Source organism: Gorilla gorilla, chromosome 6 (genome assembly GCF_029281585.2).
Source record: "Gorilla gorilla gorilla isolate KB3781 chromosome 6, NHGRI_mGorGor1-v2.1_pri, whole genome shotgun sequence".
Lineage (NCBI taxonomy): Eukaryota > Metazoa > Chordata > Mammalia > Primates > Hominidae > Gorilla > Gorilla gorilla.
This window is the reverse complement of record NC_073230.2, coordinates 74,958,028-74,978,311: the sequence shown is the minus strand read 5'-3', so window position 1 is coordinate 74,978,311 and position 20,284 is coordinate 74,958,028. Positions and strand designations below refer to the sequence as shown.

Below are 20,284 nucleotides of genomic sequence, written 5' to 3'. Positions count from 1 at the left end.
CTCCATCCTCATCTGAGTATAACTTGCTTCTCCAGGATCCACTATGCTCCAGCCACCCTGACCATCTTTATGGTGCTTAAACACCGTGCCAAGTCCATTCATATCTCAGGTCCCTGCACTTCATGTTCTACCCATCACAACCACTCTTGCCCAGTGAGCTGCCTCAGCTCAAATGTCACCTCCTCAGAGAGGTCTTCACTGCCCACCCCAATAGGTCAGTGCCCACCCCAATAGGTCAGTGCCCATCCCAATGCCCAAACTTTCTAACTCCCAAAGCTCTATTTATTTTCTTCAAATTACTTATCGCCGTCTGAAAACATATCATTTGTTGCATGTATATAGCCTGCTTCTCCACCACCACACCACCACCACTAGAACGGAAGCTCCCCGAGAAAAGAGACTGTCTTACTCATTCTCCCCTTAGTTCCCAGCACCTAGATCTGTGCCTGGCACTTGGCAGGGGCTCAAAAAATATCTGTTATTGGCTGGGCACAGTGGCTCATGCCTGTAATCCCAGCACTTTGGGAAGCTGAGGTAGGCAGATCACCTGAGGTCAGGGGTTCGAGACCAACCTGGCCAACATGGCAAAACCCCATCTCTACTTAAAAAATAGAAAAATTAGCCGGGCATGGTGGTACACACCTGTATTCCCAGCTACTCGGGAGGCTGAGGAAGGAGAATCACTTGAATCCGGGAGGCAGAGGTTGCGGTGAGCCAAGATCACACCATTGCACTCCAGCAAGGGCAACAAGAGTAAAACTCCATCTAAAAAAAAAGAAAGGAAAGAAAGAAGAAAGAAAAGCAAAGGAAAGAAAAGGAAAGATAAGAAAAGAGAAAAGAATATGAACAGTTGGCGAGATCAAGACTTCTGGCCCAAAGGGCCTGCAGCTGGTCTGACCATTCATCAAAAAATCTGAATTTAAATGGAGACACATTGGACTGTCACATGCAATAAAAGAACTGAAGCAGCAAATGGTCTTGATTTGGGTTTCGTCCACCCTACACGGCTCCAGCAAATGGAGGAGTGAGCGTGCCTGCGGTGCTCCTGACACATCTAGGGTAGTTCCTATTCACAGTGGTCAACCTTTGGGATTTTCCACACCTCACAGGGTCATCGTCCATCTAGGCTAAGCTAGAATGTCCAGATAGAAGCTCGTGTTTAGAGACTGGAGAGAAAATTGTCAAACCTGAAAGCCCATGAACTGTCTCAGCCAGGGGAGAACACACGTAGGAAAGACTACAGAGTGATGTCAGAAGCCTAATTTCAGATTGACCTGTACAGCTTTACGATTGTGAGTAATTAACTTACTTTTGCTAGGCTCTGTTAGTCTCACATCAATAATGAGAAAGCGAACCGAATAGTCTCCCAAATCCCTTTCAATTTTAACATCCTCTGACTTTATGATTAAAGAGTGATACTAATAAGGCTAAAACTGTGGCTTAACCCCAATAGGAGCCTGTTGGGATTATGCTAAGCAAAACTATTCCACACAGACAGAGCCATTCTGACCATGTCCCTCCCTACACCAGCTAACATACAGATATGCACCACTGGTATGAGAAGTCCCTCCTACAGAGGACATTGGCTGATTCAATAATAGGCTGATTTAGTCATTCAACCAACAAATATTTACTGAGCACCTTCTAGGTATTTAGGGATACAACAAAACAAAACAGACAAAATCCCTTTCCTTATGGAGCTTACGTTTTAGTGAAGAAGAGTGGGGGAGTCAGACATCAAATAGGAAATGAGTTGAGGATACATTTTACGCAGAGCACCCTGGAGGCACTTTTGATAAGGTGATTTTTGAGCCTCAATCCAAAGCAGTGAAACAGAGAGCCATGCAGACACTAGGGGAAGAATGTTCCAGGCAGAGGGAACAGCAAGGCCCAGAGACAGGACAGGGTCAAGCATGCCTGGAATGTTAAAGGAAACGCCATGAGCTCAGTGTTTATACAGAGGAGTAAGAGCAGGAGAATAGCAGGAAGCACAGTGAGACAGGTAGTAGGGGGCAAGATCATGTAGAAAACAGAAAGCCACTGGAGAGTTTGAACAGAGGGGTAAACATGATCTAAACTCCACTGAAAAAGGACTGTTCTAGCTGTTGTGTTGAGAGTAGACAGGCTGGGTACAGTGGCTCACACCTGTAATCTCAACGCTTTGGGAGGCTGAGGCAGGCGGATCACTCGAGGCCAGGAGTTCAAGACCAGTCTGGCCAACATTTCGAAACCCTGTCTCTACTAAAAATACAAAAGAATTAGCCGGGCATGGTGGTTTGTGCCTGTAATCCCAGCTACTAGGGAGGCTGAGGCAGCAGAATCGCTTGAACCTGGGAGGCGGAGGTTACAGTGAGCAGAGATCACAGCATTGTACTCCAGCCTTGGCGAGAGAGCAAGACTCTGTCTCAAAAAAGAAAAAAAAAAAAAGACAGAATAGACTGAAGGAGGCAAGCATGGAAACAAGAAAACCAGTTAGGAGACTCCTGAGATAAACCAGGTGAGATATGATGGCAGATGGATCCAGGGTGGCAGCAGTGAGGAATGAAGAGGGACAGACTCTGGGATATATTCTGAAGTTGAATCAACAGGACACTGGAGGACAGGATGATCTTGGAAAATCTTGGGACTACTGCAGAACTGAATGAAGCTAAATGGCACTAAATTCCAACATCCACTGTGAAATCCTGGGATCAGGGATTTGTTCATCTCTGTCACCTAGTGTCCCACCCAGTACTTGGCACATAATGAAGATATAAAAAGTCCTCAATTCTTGAATAAATGTGGAACTGAATATATTACAAAGCCAAAAAACCTGCAGTTTGATAGGTCATTAGGAGACCAAAAAGCATCTGGTACTAGACATATTTTACTAATAGAGTCTTGCCCTGTCGCCCAGGCTGGCAATGGCATGATGTCAGCTCACTGCAACCTCTGCCTCCCAGGCTCAAGCAATTCTCATGCCTCAGCCTCCCCAGTAGCTGGGACTACAGGCACTCACCACCATGCCCAGCTAATTTTTTTGTTTTGTTTTGATTTTTGTATTTTAGTAGAGATGGGGTTTCACCATGTTGCCGAGGGTGGTCTCAAACTCCTGAGCTCAGGCAATCCACCCACCTTGGCCTCTCAAAGTGCTAGGATTACAGGTGTGAGCCACTGCGCTCAGCCTAAATCTGTTTCTTTTTATAAAAAATTTTCCTTACTATGGCCAGACACGGTAGCTCATGCCCATAATCCCAGCAATTTGGGAGGCCGAAGCGGGCATATCATGAGGTCAGGAGATTGAGACTATCCTGGCTAACACAGTGAAACCCCGTCTCTACTAAAAATAAAAATAAAAATTTCCCTTTATAACTCATTTCACAGTAGTAACCAATGAAGCTGACAAACAACTTCACATTATACAGGTGAGATGTGAACAACTTGGCCATTTCCCTGAGAGGCCAGATGTAGTCACCAAACCTCAGCAACTCCCACCTAAAATACAGGGATAAGTATTACACAAGTAGTAAGCCCATGTTCTTATAAATAGTAAATCATGGGCCGGGCACCGTGGCTCACGCCTGTAATCCCAGCACTTTGGGAGGCTGAGGCGGGTGGATCACGAGGTCAAGAGTTCAAGACCAGCCTGGCCAACATGGTGAAACCCCGTCTCTACTAAAAACACAAAAATTAGCCAGGTGTGGTGGTGGGTGCCTGTAATCCCAGCTACTCAGGAGGCTAAGGCAGAGAAATGCTGGAACCCGGGAGGTGGAGGTTTCAGTAAGCCAAGATTGTGCCACTGCACTCCAGCCAGGGCAACAGAGGGAGACTCCATCTTAAAATAAAAAGTAAAATAAATAAAATAAAAAATAAAATAAAATAAAATAAAATAAATAAAATAAAAAATAAAATAAAATAAAATAAATAAAATAAAATAAAATACAAAAATAAAGACATAAAGGATGTCACTTACATGGACACGTGTTCAGGGCTTGTGTGGAGGAGTTGTGGATGAGGACGAAAGTCGACTTGGAGACAATGGAGTCTGACTGGAGTTACTGGATGAGGAAAGGAGAGAAAGAGAGAGAAAAGGAAAAGGGTAACGGAAGTGGAAGATTGTCTCAGTGTGAAGGTCATCTCTGATTGCTGACAAAGGCAGTGGAAAATGTTGGAGAAGGTCTGAAAATACTGGTAAAGGTTGGTGGTTTCAGAAAATCTTGTAACGTTTCCTTTACTTTAAAACTTAGCATCTCAAGGGTTTTTAGTATGAGTTTTTTTTTGTTTTGTTTTGTTTTGTTTTTCCCCATGGATTTCAGAGTAGTTGAACCATTCAGCCACAGAAAATAACTCCGGTATCAACCACATTTGAATATTACCAATAAAGACATGGGACTCTCCTCCTCTGAGGTCGAGCACGTCTATTCACTTGCTGCTCAGCCTCCTCTCCTGCCCACCCTCACCTCCTTTTCTGGCATCTGCTCCTCCCAGGGAGGACTTCACACCCTCCTCACAGAGCCAGCTGCCACCTCCCACTCTTCGAGGCTCCATCACGTGCCTGGCTCCACCACCTTCTCACGTGTGACATCTACCTTTCACCAAGCTGACGACACAGTGCACCCATGGTGTGTTTAAGGAGACAGTTCTGATGGCCACAAAATTCTTTTGTTATGTGGTCTGTGATTTGAATTGCCCTGTCCAAAGACTAATGCATGGTTCATGGTCAGGCCAAGTAAGGTTATGCTGGAATGAGAAACCACCAAGCACCTTTAATTCCTTCCAAGATCTTTTAGGAGTGGGACAAAGTCAAGTGCTGTTAGTGATGGTAAGAGAGGAGATTCTCTCTGCTGCACTCTGGTGATGATGGCAGGTCCAGCACTGCTCCAGCACCCAATCCTTGCAGTGTCTTCTATGGCACTTGCACATTCTTTATATAATACGGGCTTTGCAGTCTCAGTCTCTGCGATCACTGTCACAACTGCCCCTAACAAAAGCAGTGACTGCATTCCTCACAACCTTGAATTTGAGCTTTGTCTTGAGAAATGAAGGTTTCTACAGGTTTCTTCATGTTCACATTAATCCAAACTGAAGATTTACCTCCAGGAATATTTTTCTTTCTCTATTACTTCCCTTAGCAAAAAATGTGTAACCTCCAATCTTCAATTCTTCACCAATGCTTTGATTCTTTGGCTAAATCAAACGCATGCTGAGGGCCAGGCACAGTGGTTCACACCTGTAATCTCAGCACTTTGGGAGACTAAGGCAGGCTGATCACAAGGTCAGGAGCTCAAGACCAGCCGGGCCAACATGGTGAAACCCCATCTCTTCTAAAAATACAAAAATTAGCCAGCATGGTGGTGTGCACCTGTAATCCCAGGTACTGGGAAGCTGAGGCAAGAGAATTGCTTGAACCCAGGAGGTGAAGGTTACAGTGAGCAAAAATCATCCCACTGCACTCCAGCCTGGGCAACAAAGCAAGACTCTGTCTCAAAAAAAAAAAAAAAAAAAAAAAGAAAAAACATGCTTAACCTATGAGTTAAGCACTGAGTTTTGTCTTCTCCACTGCAGGACTCCTGGACAAGGATTATTTTCTTACCCTACTACAGAATTTCTCAACCACTTTCCATGCCATAATCCACACAAAATCTATTTGGCACACTGACTGACCTTCACTAATTGCCCCAAGGTACTGTGAGAGCTGAAGGAGCAGTATTTCAGGACACACCCATTAACCCAACTTGAGAACATTTATTCACTGTAGTATTAATGAGAATGATTAACTGCACAAATTTGTAAACACCTAATATGCACACATAATTCATACTTGATTCCCAACACTTATTTCCTGACAATAAAAACCTTCATACTAAATGGCTAGTTATTGGTTCTTGGCAACTTGAGTTCCTAAGGTGGTAGATAATCTACAAATTGTGGTCACTTACTCTCACAGTGCACAATGGCAAACAAAAAGATGGGAAAGAAAGAAAGCTCTAATAAAGAGCTCTAACAAAGAAAATAGGCTGGGCACGGTGGTTCACACCTGTAATCTTAACACTTTGGGAGGCCAAGGTGGGCAGATCACCTGAGGTCAGGGGTCCGAGACCAGCCTGGCCAACATGGTGAAACCCTGCCTCTACCAAAAATACAAAAATTAGTTAGGCATGGTGACACAGGCCTGTAATCCCAGGTACTTGGGAGGCTGAGGCAGGATAACTGCTTGAACCCAGGAGGCGGCGGTTGCGGTGAGCCAAGATCGCACCATTGTACTCCAGCCTGGGAAACAAGAGCAAAGTTTCGTCTCAAAAAAAAAAAAAAAAAAGAAAGAAAAGAACATTGTTTGTTCAGGGGGGACTTCTTAGATCTTTCCTATTAGGCTGTGATATTCGTGTGCAGGCCAGAGTTACAGTATTTGCCATTTTAGGAACAGGGCTCATATGAATAAACATTAAGGTCCAAATGCGGACAGTAACTGCTATCCCTGAACAGTTGTGTGGCTACTTGAAACTGAAATATGCTGTGAGTATGAAAGACACATCAATTCTCAACAAAAAGAACATACGCAAATGAAGTAAAGAATGTAAAATACTTCACTGTGTATTTATTTATAATGATTTCAGGTTGAATTCGAAAATGTAAAATTATGTATGTGGCTTGCATTTGCAGCACACATTGTATTTCTCTTGGATACCACTGGCCAAAGTTCAAAGCTTAATGCTGGGTGTGGTGACTCACATCTATAATCCCAGCACTTTGGGAGGCTCAGGCAGAAGGATCACCTGAGCCTAGGAGTTTGAGACCAGCCTGGCCAAAATGGTGAAACCTTGTCTCTACACAAAATACAAAACTTAGCCAGGCATGGTGGCACACGCCTGTAATCCCAGGTACTCAGGAGGCTGAGGAAGGAGAATTGCTTGAGCCTGGTTGCAGTGAGCCAAGATCACACCACTGCACTCCAGCCTGGGTGACAGAGTGAGACTCTGTATCAAAAAAAGGAAGAAAGAAAAAAAGCTTCAGTTATCCCTACACTGCATATGTGCATATTGATAAATCAAGAAGTGCCTGTATTGAGCTTCTGCAAAAGATTTTTTGGGGAGGTGAAGGAAGGAGCAGTTCCATCATTTTAAAAGATTAATTTTTAAAAGCTTCAAGATTAATCTGTGCTTTTAAAAAGGATTTCACAACTATTTTACCTGTTGTATTTGTTCTTGGCTGAGTGACTACAGTTGTATTGTGAGTAAGAAGTTCTGGACCATAAATACATAGTTGATATTAATATTATAATAAAGCATTTAGAAGAAATTTATAGGCCTTTCTCACATAGCTGTGCACTGCTAATTATTATTATTATTATTTGAGACAGAGTCTCATCCTGTTGTCCAGGCTGGAGTACAGTGGTGCGATCTCGACTCACTGCAACTTCCGCCTCCCAGGTTCAAGCAATTATCCTGCCTCAGCCTCCCGAGTAGCTGGAACCACAAGTGCGTGCCACCACACCTGGCTAATTTTTGTATTTTTAGTAGACATGGGGTTTTGCAATGTTGGCAAGGCTGGTCTTGAACTCCTGACCTCAGGTGATCCACCCACCTCAGCCTCCCAAAGTGCTGGGATTACAAGCGTAAGCCACTGTGTCTGGCCAATTTTTAAACATAATCCATTCTGCCTTCATTTTATAGTGAAAATAATCATTTTGGTGACTTGAATTTTGAAAATAGAAATTTTCAGACATTCAGGTGAGACCAGCTGGATGTCTCCAAAGTCATCTTTTTTTAAGATAAATATGCAAAAGTCACTTTTCCCCCAAACCAGCTCAATTCTGTTTCTGAATCTTAGATGAACGGTCTCACAGCAGAGCCAGAAGCAGCTTGCTGTATCATCTTAAACCTTTCCTCTCCATATACAACTCAGTCCCAATGAATATACACAGATGCACAACCTCAATCAGTAAGCAAGACTCAACCCACTTCAACATTCCTTTCATGAGTAGAGAGAAGCCTTCTGTTCCTACCCCCAACACTCAAACTACCCATGTATTACCCTTCAAAATTAAGCCAGAATAACCTTTCTAAAGGGCAGATCCAAATTATTTTAAGAGGGAACTGCTATGAGACCATTTAATGACTGCCACTGCTTTTGTAGGATCTAAGGCCTTCCTCCATTTGGCCACCCAAGTCTATCTATGCAATCCCACCATGCCCACATGGCACTCCTCACTCCACACAGAATGGGTGAGGTATGTGAATATGTGGGCATATTTGACATCTCCCTGCCTTTACTCATATTTGGAACACGTTCCCTCCCTTCTGGATGCACAAATGACTGATCTGGGTATGCCATCCTTGCCTTCTCCCCTAAAATTGCTCAATAACTCTTCATTGCATTTTTCATAATATTAAGCCTCCCAAGGACAGGGTTCTTGCTAGACCCAATTTTGCACATCTGATACTTATACTAAATAAATGTTTGTTCAATAAGTGAATCTAAATGTTAATTGTAAATATAAGGAAGTCATAATGAGAGGGGAACACAAGGCCCTTCCTCATCGAATTAATCTCTCCTTAGGGAAGACACTGAATTTGTTTCTGCAGATTATCATCTTACCTTTTAATAAGAAATTTAATTCGATTGCCCACTTGAATGATGTTTTCCAGCCTTGGGATTCCATACCACGAGGGACTTCTGAAAGGAATGTTTTCTGGTAGTCCTTCCGCATACAGATCATTCGCATGTGCTTCAAATTTTTGGTACAGTAGAACCTTGGCTTCAGTGCTCCCCAAGGCTTCAGCTGAACAAAACCAAAGCAATTCAGGAGACTATGCTTGTGTTGAAATCAGATTTTAGTACAATCCAAAGCAAGGTGCAGGTCAATTTTTTTAAATTGGAAAAACTCTAGAAACATATTTACTAACTATTGAAGCAGGCTTAAAGCAAAGGCAAGTATAAATGACCCATTATTAGACAGATCAATGAGACAGAAAATTAACAAGGATATTAAGGACTTGAAGTCAGTTCTGGACCAAGCAGACTTAATAGACATCTACAGAATTCTCCACCCCAAATCCACAGAATATACATTCTTCTCAGCACCACATCACACTTATTCTAAAACTGACCACATAATTAGAAGTAAAACACTCCTCAGCAAATGCAAAAGAATGGAAATAATAACAAACAGGCTCTCACTGCATAGTGCAATTAAATTAGAACTCAAAATTAAGAAACTCACTCAAAACCGCACTACATGGAAACTGAACAACCTGCTCCTGAATGAGAACTGGGTAAATAACGAAATTAAGGCAGAAATAAAGATGTCCTTTGAAACCAGTAAGAACAAAGACACAACATACAGAATCTCTGGGACACATTTAAAGCAGTGTTTAGAGGGAAATTTATAGCACTAAATGACTAATGCACTAAATGCCCATAAGAGAAAGCAGGAATAATCTAAAATATAATATTTATGCAGCTAACAAACATGAAAAAATGCTCATCACTGGTCATTAGAGAAATGCAAATCAAAAACAATGAGATACCATCTCATGTCAGTTAAAATGGCAAACAATAAAAAGTCAGGAAACAACAGATGCTGGAGAGGATGTGGAGAAATAGGAACGCTTTTATACTTTTGGTGGGAGTGTAAATTAGTTCAATCATTGTGGAAGACAGTGTAATGATTCCTCAAGGACCTAGAACCAGAAATAACATTTGACCCAGCAATCCCATTACTGGGTATATACCCAAAGGATTATAAATCATTCTACCATAAAGACACATGCACATGTATGTTTATTGCGGCACTATTCACAATAGCAAAAACTTGGAACCAACCTAAATGCCCATCAATGATAGACTAGATAAAGAAAATGTGGTACATATACACTATGAAATACTATGCAGACACGAAAAAGGATGAGTTCATGTCCTTTGCAGGAACATGGATGAAGCTGGAAACCATCATTCTCAGCAAACTAACACAAGAACAGAAAACCAACAACTGCATGTTCTCACTCATAAGTGGGAGTTGAGCAATGAGAACACATGGACACGGAGGGGAACATCACACACCAGGGCCTCTCGGGGAGTGCGGGGTTAGGGGAGGGACAGCATTAGGAGAAATACCTAATGTAGATGACAGGCTGATGGGTGCAGCAAACCACGATGGTATGTGTAACAAACCTGCACGTTCTGCACATGTACCCCAGAACTTAAAGTATAATAAAAAATAATAATAACCAAATCCTGCCCCCAATCCAAGGCCACAAATAATTTAATTAAAGCCTATAAAATAGGACACACAGAAAAGTCACTCTGTTTCCTTGACTCCACAACTTGTATGTGTGGCTTATAATGCATTTACTTTATTATCAGTCTCGATAAACTCTGGGGGAGAAAGCCGGGGGTAACACACCTAATCCTTTCATGAAATGTCTAACACGGCCTCGAGTGTGTGGGATCTTTTCTCAAGTCCCCATGCCTGAGTGCCATTTGCTGATGGCCCTTCCCCATGATTGAGGAAGCTGGGTCACTAGTTGAACACTAAGTACAAAACAGCATGAGAATCATGCTTGCAGCTGCAGTTAGCTGGAGGGCTGGTATAAGGCACTGCTCCATGATTGTATATGCTGAGTTCTGCCATCTTAATGATATCTGTATATGTTTTCTATCTTTGAAGATACTTGCATTTTTACATATCAGAATCTCAAGGCTGAGAAATAAAAATTTTAAAAATTAAAAAAAATAATAAAAATAAATGACCCATTATTACCAACCAGATTTTGGCAGATTTAAGTGTCCTGATCCTAAGACAATCTTAATAACTCTAAGATCTTAAAATATTAAACTTTGTTTTTCAATATTCTTAGGAAGAAGAGAAAAAAATTATAGACGATAAAGAACACAACCTGAATACTATCTGTTTTGTTTGTTTGTTTGTTTGTTTTGTTTTGTTTTGTTTTTTTCCAAGATGGAGTCTCGCTCTGTCACCCAGGCTGGAGTGCAGTGGCATGATCTCGGTTCATTGCAAGCTCCGCCTCCTGGGTTCAAGTGATTCTCCTGCCTCAGCCTCCTGAGTAGCTAAGATTACAGGTGCCCACCACCACGACTGGCTAATTTTTGTACTTTTCAGTAGAGATGGGGTTTTACCATGTTGGCCAGGCTGGTCTCAAACTCCTGACCTCAAGCAGTCTGCTCACCTTGACCTCCCAAAGTGCTGGGATTACAGGTGTGAGCCACCACAGCTGGCCTGCAAATACTATTTGGAAGCAGCCTTTTGCCACTATCTGCTTGTGAAATTAATAACCCTCCTCCACTGGCTGCTGCAAACAGGCACATTTCAGGCTGAATTTTCATCCACACTGCAACCACGAGATCAATGTTCTTTACCCCTTCAACCTCATGAGCATGCTATTTTAAAAGAAATAACTTTCCACAAAGAATTCATGAAATGGGAAATAAAAATAGTAAGTAGAGGCCAGTTTAGATTAAAAGAGGCATAACAACCAAAGTTAGCACATGAAGATTGTTTGGACCCAGATTTAAAGCAAAATTTTTCAGATAATGAGGAAATGAGATACTGTTCAGGTAAGAGTAAGGAAACTTGGCCAGGCATGGTGGCTCACACCTATAATCGCAGCACTTGGGGAGGACGAGGTGGGCAGATTACCTGAGGTCAGGAGTTCCAGATCAGCCTGGCCAACATGGTGAAACCCTGCCTCTACTAAAAATACAAAAATTAGCCGCGCATGGTGGCGTGCGCCTGTAATCCCAGCTACCCAGGAGGCTGAGGCAGGAGAATTGCTGGAGCCCGGGGGGCAGAGGCTGCTGTGAGCTGAGATTGCACTCCAGCCTAGGGTGACACAGCAAGACTTTGTCTCCAAAAAAAAAAAGAGTGAGGAAACTCAACTAAGGGTTACAGATGAGCTGACACAAAAAAATCATTGTAATTTTGTCAGATGTGATGAGATAGTAGCTGTGTAAGAAAATGTTAATGCTGTTCGGGGATGCACACTGAACAGATAAAATGATGGTGATGACTGATTTGCTTTACAATATTCCTGCAAAGGGAGGTAAAGGAATAGAAGAACAAAATGTGGGACAATCTTAATGATCACAGAAATTGAGGAATGGGTATTTTGGCGTTCACTGTACTATTTTCTCTACTTTTGAATAGGTATAAAAACTGTAATTTAAAAATGTAAAACAAGGGCCAGGAGCGATGGCTCATGCCTTTAATCCCAACACTTTGGGAGGCTGAGGCAGGTGGATCACTTGGGTCAGGAGTTCAAGACCAGCCTGGCCAACATGGTGAAAGCCTGTCTCTACCAAAAAAAAAAATCAGCCGGGTGTTGTGGCAGGCACCTGTAGTCCCAGCTACTCAGAAGGCTGAGGCAAGAGAATTGCTTGAACCTGGGAGGCAGAGGCTGCAGTGAGCCAAGATCGTGACACTGCACTCCAGCCTGGGCGACAGAATGAGAATCCACCAAAAAAAAAAAGTAAAAATGAATTGACTAATCCCTGCTCTGAAGCCACATCCAAAAAAAACTCTAAAAAGAAAGATTCAAGCAATTTATATCATGCTATTTATATATAGATCTCCCTTGTACCTCTGTATGTAACATTTAAATATTTTGCAGCCTGATGGTTGGGAGTGGCTCAAAGCTGGGCATGGTGGCATGTGCCTGTAGCCCCAGCTATTTAGGAGACTGAGGCAGGAGGATAACTTGAGCCCAGGAGTTCTAGTCCATCCCAGACAACATAAGACCCTGTTTCTTTGTTTCTTTTCTTTTCTTTTTCTTTTTTTCTCTGTTTTTCTTTTTTTGAGATGGAGTTTCATTCTTGTTGTCCAGGCTGGAGTGCAATGGTGCAATCTTGGCTCACTGCAACCTCTGCCTCCTGGGTTCAAGTGATTCTCCTGCCTCAGCCTCCCAAGTAGCTGGGATTACAGGCGCACGCCACCACACCCAGCTAACTGAGTATTTTTAGTAGAGATGGGATTTCTCCATGTTGGTCAGGCTGGTCTCGAACCCCCCACTTCAGGTGATTCACCTGCCTCAGCCTCCCAAAATGCTGGGATTACAGGTGTGAGCCACCGCATCCAGTGGACCCTGTTTCTTTAAAAACAAAAGTCGGGGAGCTCTCAGGGAGCTCACTGATGAATTATTTTGGTGATATCAACAATTGCTATCAAAACACAACTATAAAATCCAAAATTATAGGCTGGGCATGGTGGCTCACACCTGTAATCCCAGCACTTTGGGAGGCCGAGGCAGGCGGATCACGAGGTCAGGAGATCGAGACCAACTTGGCTAACACGGTGAAACCCTGTCTCTACTAAAAATACAAAAAAAAAATTAGCTGGGCATGTGGTGGGCACCTGTAGTCCCAGCTACTTGGGAGGCTAAGGCAGGAGAATGGCGTGAACCCGGGAGGCGGAACTTGCAATGAGCTGAGATCGCACCACTGCACTCCAGCCTGGGCGACAGAGCGAGACTCCGTCTCAAAAAAAAACAAAACAAAAAAACAAAAAAACCCAAAATCCAAAATTATATCTATTGCCAGATCTTTCTCCTTACTTCCAGAGTTATTTATCCAACTGTCTCCTTCACCTCCACACCTCAACTTAAATGTCAACTTGAAATTAATTAATTAATAAATAATTTAATTATTTATTAATAATTAATGTCTTTGTTCTTAGATCGGCTTTCCTCTAACATCTCAAGATTTGTCTCAAATTCTTACTTCATGATATTAGCACCAAATCTGAAGGGTTCTAGTACAGGAACTCTCTGAGATTAGAAACACATGTATTTTTGAGAAACCACACAAAATGAAATAATTATCATAGCTGTAAAAAGAAATATGCCCATAAACAAATCATAGTAAAGGATTAGAGGCTTTCAGTCACACTAGACAGTGATGTTAAATAAAATTATTCTGTTAATTCAACAAGGAAATATATAAACCTAATTCTAACAAAGTTTTTATAAAATAAAAAAGAACCAATTAGAGTTGAGAGTAAAAAGTGAAGTTTAGAAAGAGGCGAGGACAACTACAGAACGTGCTCATCACATATCATCAAGGCTGCACCAATCACACCCCCTGCTTCCCCATTCCCCTTATTCTACTTAATTCTTTCCCAGACCTTATACCTTCTTACAGAGTAAATATCCCCTACTTACTATACGTTTCCCCACCAGATTGAATGCTCCAGAATGCACGGGGCAGGGCACTGTCTTCTGCACTGCCCAGCTCCCCCCGCACCTGACTCACAGGTAACAAATGACTGCAGGATTATGAGGTTGGAAGTAGTGAATATTTCCTGAATACTTGCAGTGGTTCCCAGCAATGACAAATCTAAGATTTCCTCTCTCCCTTTCAGGAACCTTAAAGAAAGCAGCAATACTGTCAGAGGTGTTTGAACGAGAACCACTCGATCTTAAATAGAAGCTGGGTAAAATGAGGCTGAGACCTACTGAGCTGCATTCCTAGATGGTTAAGGCATTCTAAGTCACAGGGTGAGAGAGGAGATCAGCACAAGATACAGGTCATAAAGACCTTGTTGATAAAATGGGTTGCAGTAAAGAATTCAGCCAAAACCCACCAAAACCAAGATGGTGACAAGAGTGACCTCTGGTTGTCCTCAATGCTACACTCCCACCAACACCATGACAGTTTATAAATGCCATGGCAACATCAGGAAGTTACCCTATATAGTCTAAAAAGGGGAACCATAAAAATAATCCACTCCTGGCCAGGTACGGTGGCTCACACCTGTAATCTCAGCATTCTGGGAGGCCAAGGTAGGTGGATCACCTGAGGTCAGGAGTTTGAGACCAGCCTGGCAACGTGGTAAAACCCCGTCTCTACTAAAAATACAAAAACAAATTAGTTGGGTGTGGTGGTATGCACCTGTGATCCCAGCTACTAGGGAGGCTGAGGCAGGAGAATTGCTTGAACCCAGGAGGCAAGGTTGCAGTGAACCAAGATCACACCACTGCACTCCGGCCTGGACTCCATCTCAAAAAAAAAAAAATAGTAAGAGAGGCTGGGCGTGGTGGCTCACAATTGTAATTCCAGCACGTTGGGAGGCTGAGGTGGGTGGATCACCTAAGGTCAGGAATTCGAGACCAGCTTGGCCCACAAGGTGAAACTACATCTCTACTAAAAATACAAAAATTAGCTGGGCATGGTGGCAGGTGCCAGTAATCCCGGCTACTTGGGAGACTGAGGCAGGAGAATTGCTTGAATCTGGGAGGCGGAGGTTGCAGTGACCTGAGACTGCGCCACTGCACTCCAGCCTGGGTAACATGAGTGAAACTCCGTCTCAAAACAGTAAGAAAAAACTGGAGCTGAGTCCTGCTCATTATATTTACTTTCCTAAAATAAAACAACATTATAAAAAACATTACTCAGTAATATACTTTAGTTGAAAGGGGAAAAAAGAGACTTACCAAATTATTTTGCAGAAAAGCTGATCCACCATCTTTCTTCATTTAGTGATTCTGGCATACCATTCTTCCTTTACTGTCGAAATCACAGGAATACAAGTTTTCTCAATTTAATGGGTTTAATAGCTTGGGTTATTAAATATTGTTATTATAAAATAGTATTATTTTTTCTTTTCCTGTGACTAAAATTATTTCTAATATCCAGAATGTATTTATTACTGAAACAATGCTGACACACACTGCACAAAAAAGGAAGAACCAGACATTCATTAAAGCTGGGAAAAAGCAGAACTCACTGTGCTCAAGAACCACTAGCAGGCCGGGTGCAGTGGCTCACACCTGTAATCCCAGCACTTTGGGAGGCTGAGGCGGACAGATCACCTGAGGTTGGGAGTTCAAGAAGAGCCTGGCCAACATGGTGACACCCCAGCTCTACTACAAATACAAAAATTAGGCAGGCGTGGTGGCAGGTGCCTGTAATCCTAGCTACTTGGGAGCCTGAGGCAGGGAGAATTGCTTGAACCTGGGAGGTGGAGGGTGCCATGAGTTGCGATCACACCACTGCACTCCAGCATGGGCGACAAAGCAAAACTCCATCTCAAACAAACAAACAAACAAAAAACAGCTAGCAGGTGCCATTTGCTATGGGGAGACTAGGGATATAATCTTGCTGCAATCCTTCCATTTTAGTAAATCTAAACAGTGTGATTCCATTCTGTTTTGTCCCCACTCTACTCCAGAGCCAAAACAAATAAGAAAATCCGTTATATTTCTATTTCTTTCAAAACACATCTAACAATTAAGAGATGATATGCATGGCTCCATACTCTAAAAGGAAGCCTCTTATGTCCTGGGTATCATGGACATTTGAGGAATGTTTGTTCAGTTGTCTGGTGCAAGCTTCAATAATAACCTGTTCCATGCATTATGCCAGACAAATTTTGCGTCTCAAAAGTAGGAAAAATATTGTTCTTTTAGTTCTGTCTACCCATAAATGCAACATTTACATGTATTTATAATGGGTTAATACAAATAAAATGAGTTTACTGTTCTAGAGAGTATTAGAATTTTGACAACATGAATTCTCCTGTCCTGGCATGTAATTAAATGTTAGAGGAATACTATTTCATGTGGAAGATACCATTAAAAAATCAATGTTAAGCATTAAATAATTATTTCACATAATCTTCTAATCTGACTTAAGACTGAAGACCTACCTCCTGAAGCTGGTTTATCAAGTTGTAAATCTTCACGTGTTGAATTCACAAGTTCATGTCTGCAAGGTGAGAATAAATACTTAATATTCACTAGGCAATATTCAGCAAAGTAATATCCACTAGTACATATTTAACATTTAATCACCAAGGGTGGCTTTGGAAAGAAAAGACAGGCTGGGCACGGTGGCTCATGACTGTAATCCCAACACTTTGAAAGGCTGAGGCAGGCAGATCATGAGGTCAGGAGTTTGAGACCAGCCTGGCCAACATGGTAAAACCCATCTCTACTAAAAATACAAAAATTAGCCAGGCATTGTGGCAGGTGCTTGTATTCCCAGCTACTCAGGAGGCTGAGCTAGGAGAATCACTTGAACTTGGGAAGCAGGGGTTACAGTGAGCCGAGATCACACCGTTGCACTCCAGCATGGGCGACAACAGCGGAACTCCAGCTGAAGAAAAAAAGAAAAAGAAAAAGAAAAAAAGAAATATCCCATTACTTTAAGGCAATGTAGATGCAGCCAGAATTTCTACAGAAATCTGAACCACACTATAAAGCCAAAAAAATACCAGCTAATATCATTTAAAACATATAGTACTAAAAAAATGGAATAGGTAATATTTTCCTTTTTTTTTTTTTTTTTTTTGATACAGAGTCTTGGAGTGCAATGGCACGATCTTGGCTCACTGCAACCTCTGCCTCCTGGGTTCAAGCAATTCTCCTGTTTCAGCCTCCCGAGTAGCTGGGACTACAGGCGCCCACCACCATGCCCGACTAGTTTTTTTTATTTTTAGTAGAGATTGGGTTTCGCCATATTGGTCAGGCTAGTCTTGAACTCCTGACCTCAGGTGATCCACCCACCTCAGCTTCCCAAAGTGCTGGGATTTCAGGTGTGAGCTACCGCACCCGGCTGGAAAAGGTAATATTTTCCACACATAAACATTAGTGTAACTTTATTGGACTTAAAAAAATATTTTTTTTTAGTAAGAGAAGCAGAAGATGCTCCTGAACTGCATCATTTCAACTAGCATTTATTTACTCATGATTAAAATACTACAACAACTATAAAAAGTCAAGTGATGGCCAGGTGCAGTGACTCATGCCTGTAACCCCAACACTCTGGGGGGCCAAGGCGGGTGGAGCACCTGAGGTCAGGAGTTTGAGACCAGCCTGGCCAACATGGCGAAACCCCGTCTCTACTAAAAATACAAAAATTAGCTGGGCATGGTGGCTCTCACCTGTAGTCCCAGCTACTAGGGAGGCTGAGGCGGCAGGATCGCTTGAACCTGAGAGGTGGAGGTTGCAGTGAGCCATGATCACGCTGCTGCACTCCAGCCTGGGTGACAAAGCCAGACTCTGTCTCAAAGGAAAAAAAGAAAAAGTCAAGAGCATAGGGAGTATTAAAATCAGACATAACCAATGGTCTCTCATCTGAACAGCTCCATTTTTTTGCTATCATTATGTGTTAAGGTCTATTTGCTAAACATTACTATTTGTACTAAAGTTTCAAGTGTATCCTATAACACATCAGTGCTGACTTAGGTTTAATGTCCTTTGCTGTACACTATACTTGAATATCATACTTATATATCACAACAAAAGTATCTTTCTCTAAGGCAATTACCATTAATACTGCTTTAAAATTACAAAATGTGGGCCTGGTGTGGTGGCTCGCGCCTGTAATCCCAGCACTTTGGGAGACCAGGGCAGGTAGATCACGAGGTCAAGAGATCAAGACCATCCTGGCCAACATGGTGAAACCCTGTCTCTACTAAAAGTACAAAAATTACCTGCGCATGGTGGTGCACACCTGTAGTCCTAGCTACTCTGGAGGTTGAGGCAGGAGAATCGCTTGAACCTAGGAGGCGGAGGTTGCGGTGAGCCGAGATTGCGCCATTGCACTCCAGCCAGAACAACAAAAGCGAAACTGCCTCAAAAAAAAAATATATATATATATAAAATGTGAAGATTGTTTTTATAGTTTCACAACAACTGAATATTAATGTCTTTAAATAGTAAATCACCATCACAACAAAAGCCCCACAACATAATCTGTTTCATTTTATAAAAAGCACTGACATTTATAAAATTGTCATAGTCAGTTTATAAAACTGTAATAGCAAATTATTTTTACTCAGAATAGTACTAAATTAACAATATAATAAAAACATAGGCCGGGTGTGGTGGCTCACACCTGTAATCCCAGCACTTTGGGAGACCGAGGAGAATGGATCATTTGAGGTCAGGAGTTCGAGACCAGCCTGGCCAACATGGTGAAACCCTGTCTCTACAAAAATATAAAAATTAGGTGGGCCTGGTGACACACCCCTGTAATCCCAGCTACTTGGGAGGATGAGGCAGCAGAATTGCCTGTAATCCCAACTATTCGGGAGGCTGAGGCAGGAGAATCGCTTGAACCCAGGAGGTGGAGGTTTTAGTGAGCTGAGATTGCGCCATTACACTGCAGTCTGGGCAACAGTGTGAGACTCTAATTCAAAAAAAAAAAAAAAAGGATAAAAGTAGAGACAACAGGGGCATCTTGGTGAATACCGAATTTAACAAAGCAGATTAAGAGAAACAATTAGTTTCAAAAAATAATATTCAATTAAATCTCTAAGATCCAGGGCTTTGCAATAAATATGTAAATAAATCCTCAATATCCATGCTGAAAGTTTAAAAGAAATGCTAAAGAAATACAACTTTTCCTTAGTTTTGCAGTAATCTAGAAACAAAGAATGTTTCTAATATTTAGACAGAAACTACAAAGCACCTTACAAGGAGAGACGTGTAAGGATGGCAGGATTCACCAGCAGCCCTGGGCTTGTCCACAGTACCCCCATGATGAACAATAACTCCATTGTGTAAATGCTTATGAACAAAGTATTACAGGGCTTTTCCAATTTAAACATACCGTATTTTCTGTCAGACAATTCTTCAACTTGTTTACATAGATCAGCGATATGATTATTCCATTTCTCTGAAAACTGAGCAAAAGTTGATTCTCAATAATATGTCCCTATGTCAGAGCAGCACTAATATATAATGACTTATTTCCTATATTTTACATACTAACAGTCCATATCATTTTACTGCTTTCGAAAACATTTTTCCCTTTTTTGGTGGTTCTTAGAATTAGTTTAATAGGAGACTACAAGAGAAGTTTTAAAGTTTAATGCCTCTTTTTAGCCTTTAATTTCTGAAAAGCAGGAGGGCAGAAAAGATCAATCAAATTAAACACGACAACAGGGAGGCCACAATGAGGGGGTCTCCAGAGGCCTTTTCGCAAACTTCCTAAAACATGTCTCAGCTGTGTGGAAATAAGGCTTTACAGCAGCTGGGTGCAGTGGTGCAGGCCTGTAATCCCAGCACTTTGAGAGCAGAGGCGGGCAGATCACTTTGAGCTCCGGGCAACAAAGCAAAATCCCCCCTCCCCTCCCCAACCGCCTGCCTCTGCCCCCGTCTATACCAAAAATACAAAACTTAGCCAGACATGGTGGCAGGTGCCTGTAGTCCCAGCTACTCAGGAGGTTGAGGCAGAAGAATCACTTGAACCCAGGAGGCGGACGTTGCAGTGAGCCGAGGCCATGCCACTGCCAGCCTGGGTGACAGAGCAAGACTCCGTCTCAAAAAAGAAAAAAAAAAAAAGATTA

The 20,284-nt window shown here is 42.2% G+C and overlaps 1 long non-coding RNA gene across 1 annotated transcript; it reads right to left on the bottom strand.

Annotated features, from left to right (window-relative positions):
* Positions 1 to 660: 660 nt before the first annotated feature.
* Positions 661 to 19,612, bottom strand: LOC134758867 (uncharacterized). Its single transcript, XR_010134532.1, has 7 exons — positions 19,546 to 19,612; positions 18,425 to 18,561; positions 16,637 to 16,695; positions 15,423 to 15,495; positions 8,575 to 8,758; positions 3,953 to 4,037; positions 661 to 765 (listed from the first exon to the last, which is right to left on the bottom strand). It is a non-coding gene; the product is annotated as an uncharacterized lncRNA (long non-coding RNA).
* Positions 19,613 to 20,284: the final 672 nt, after the last annotated feature.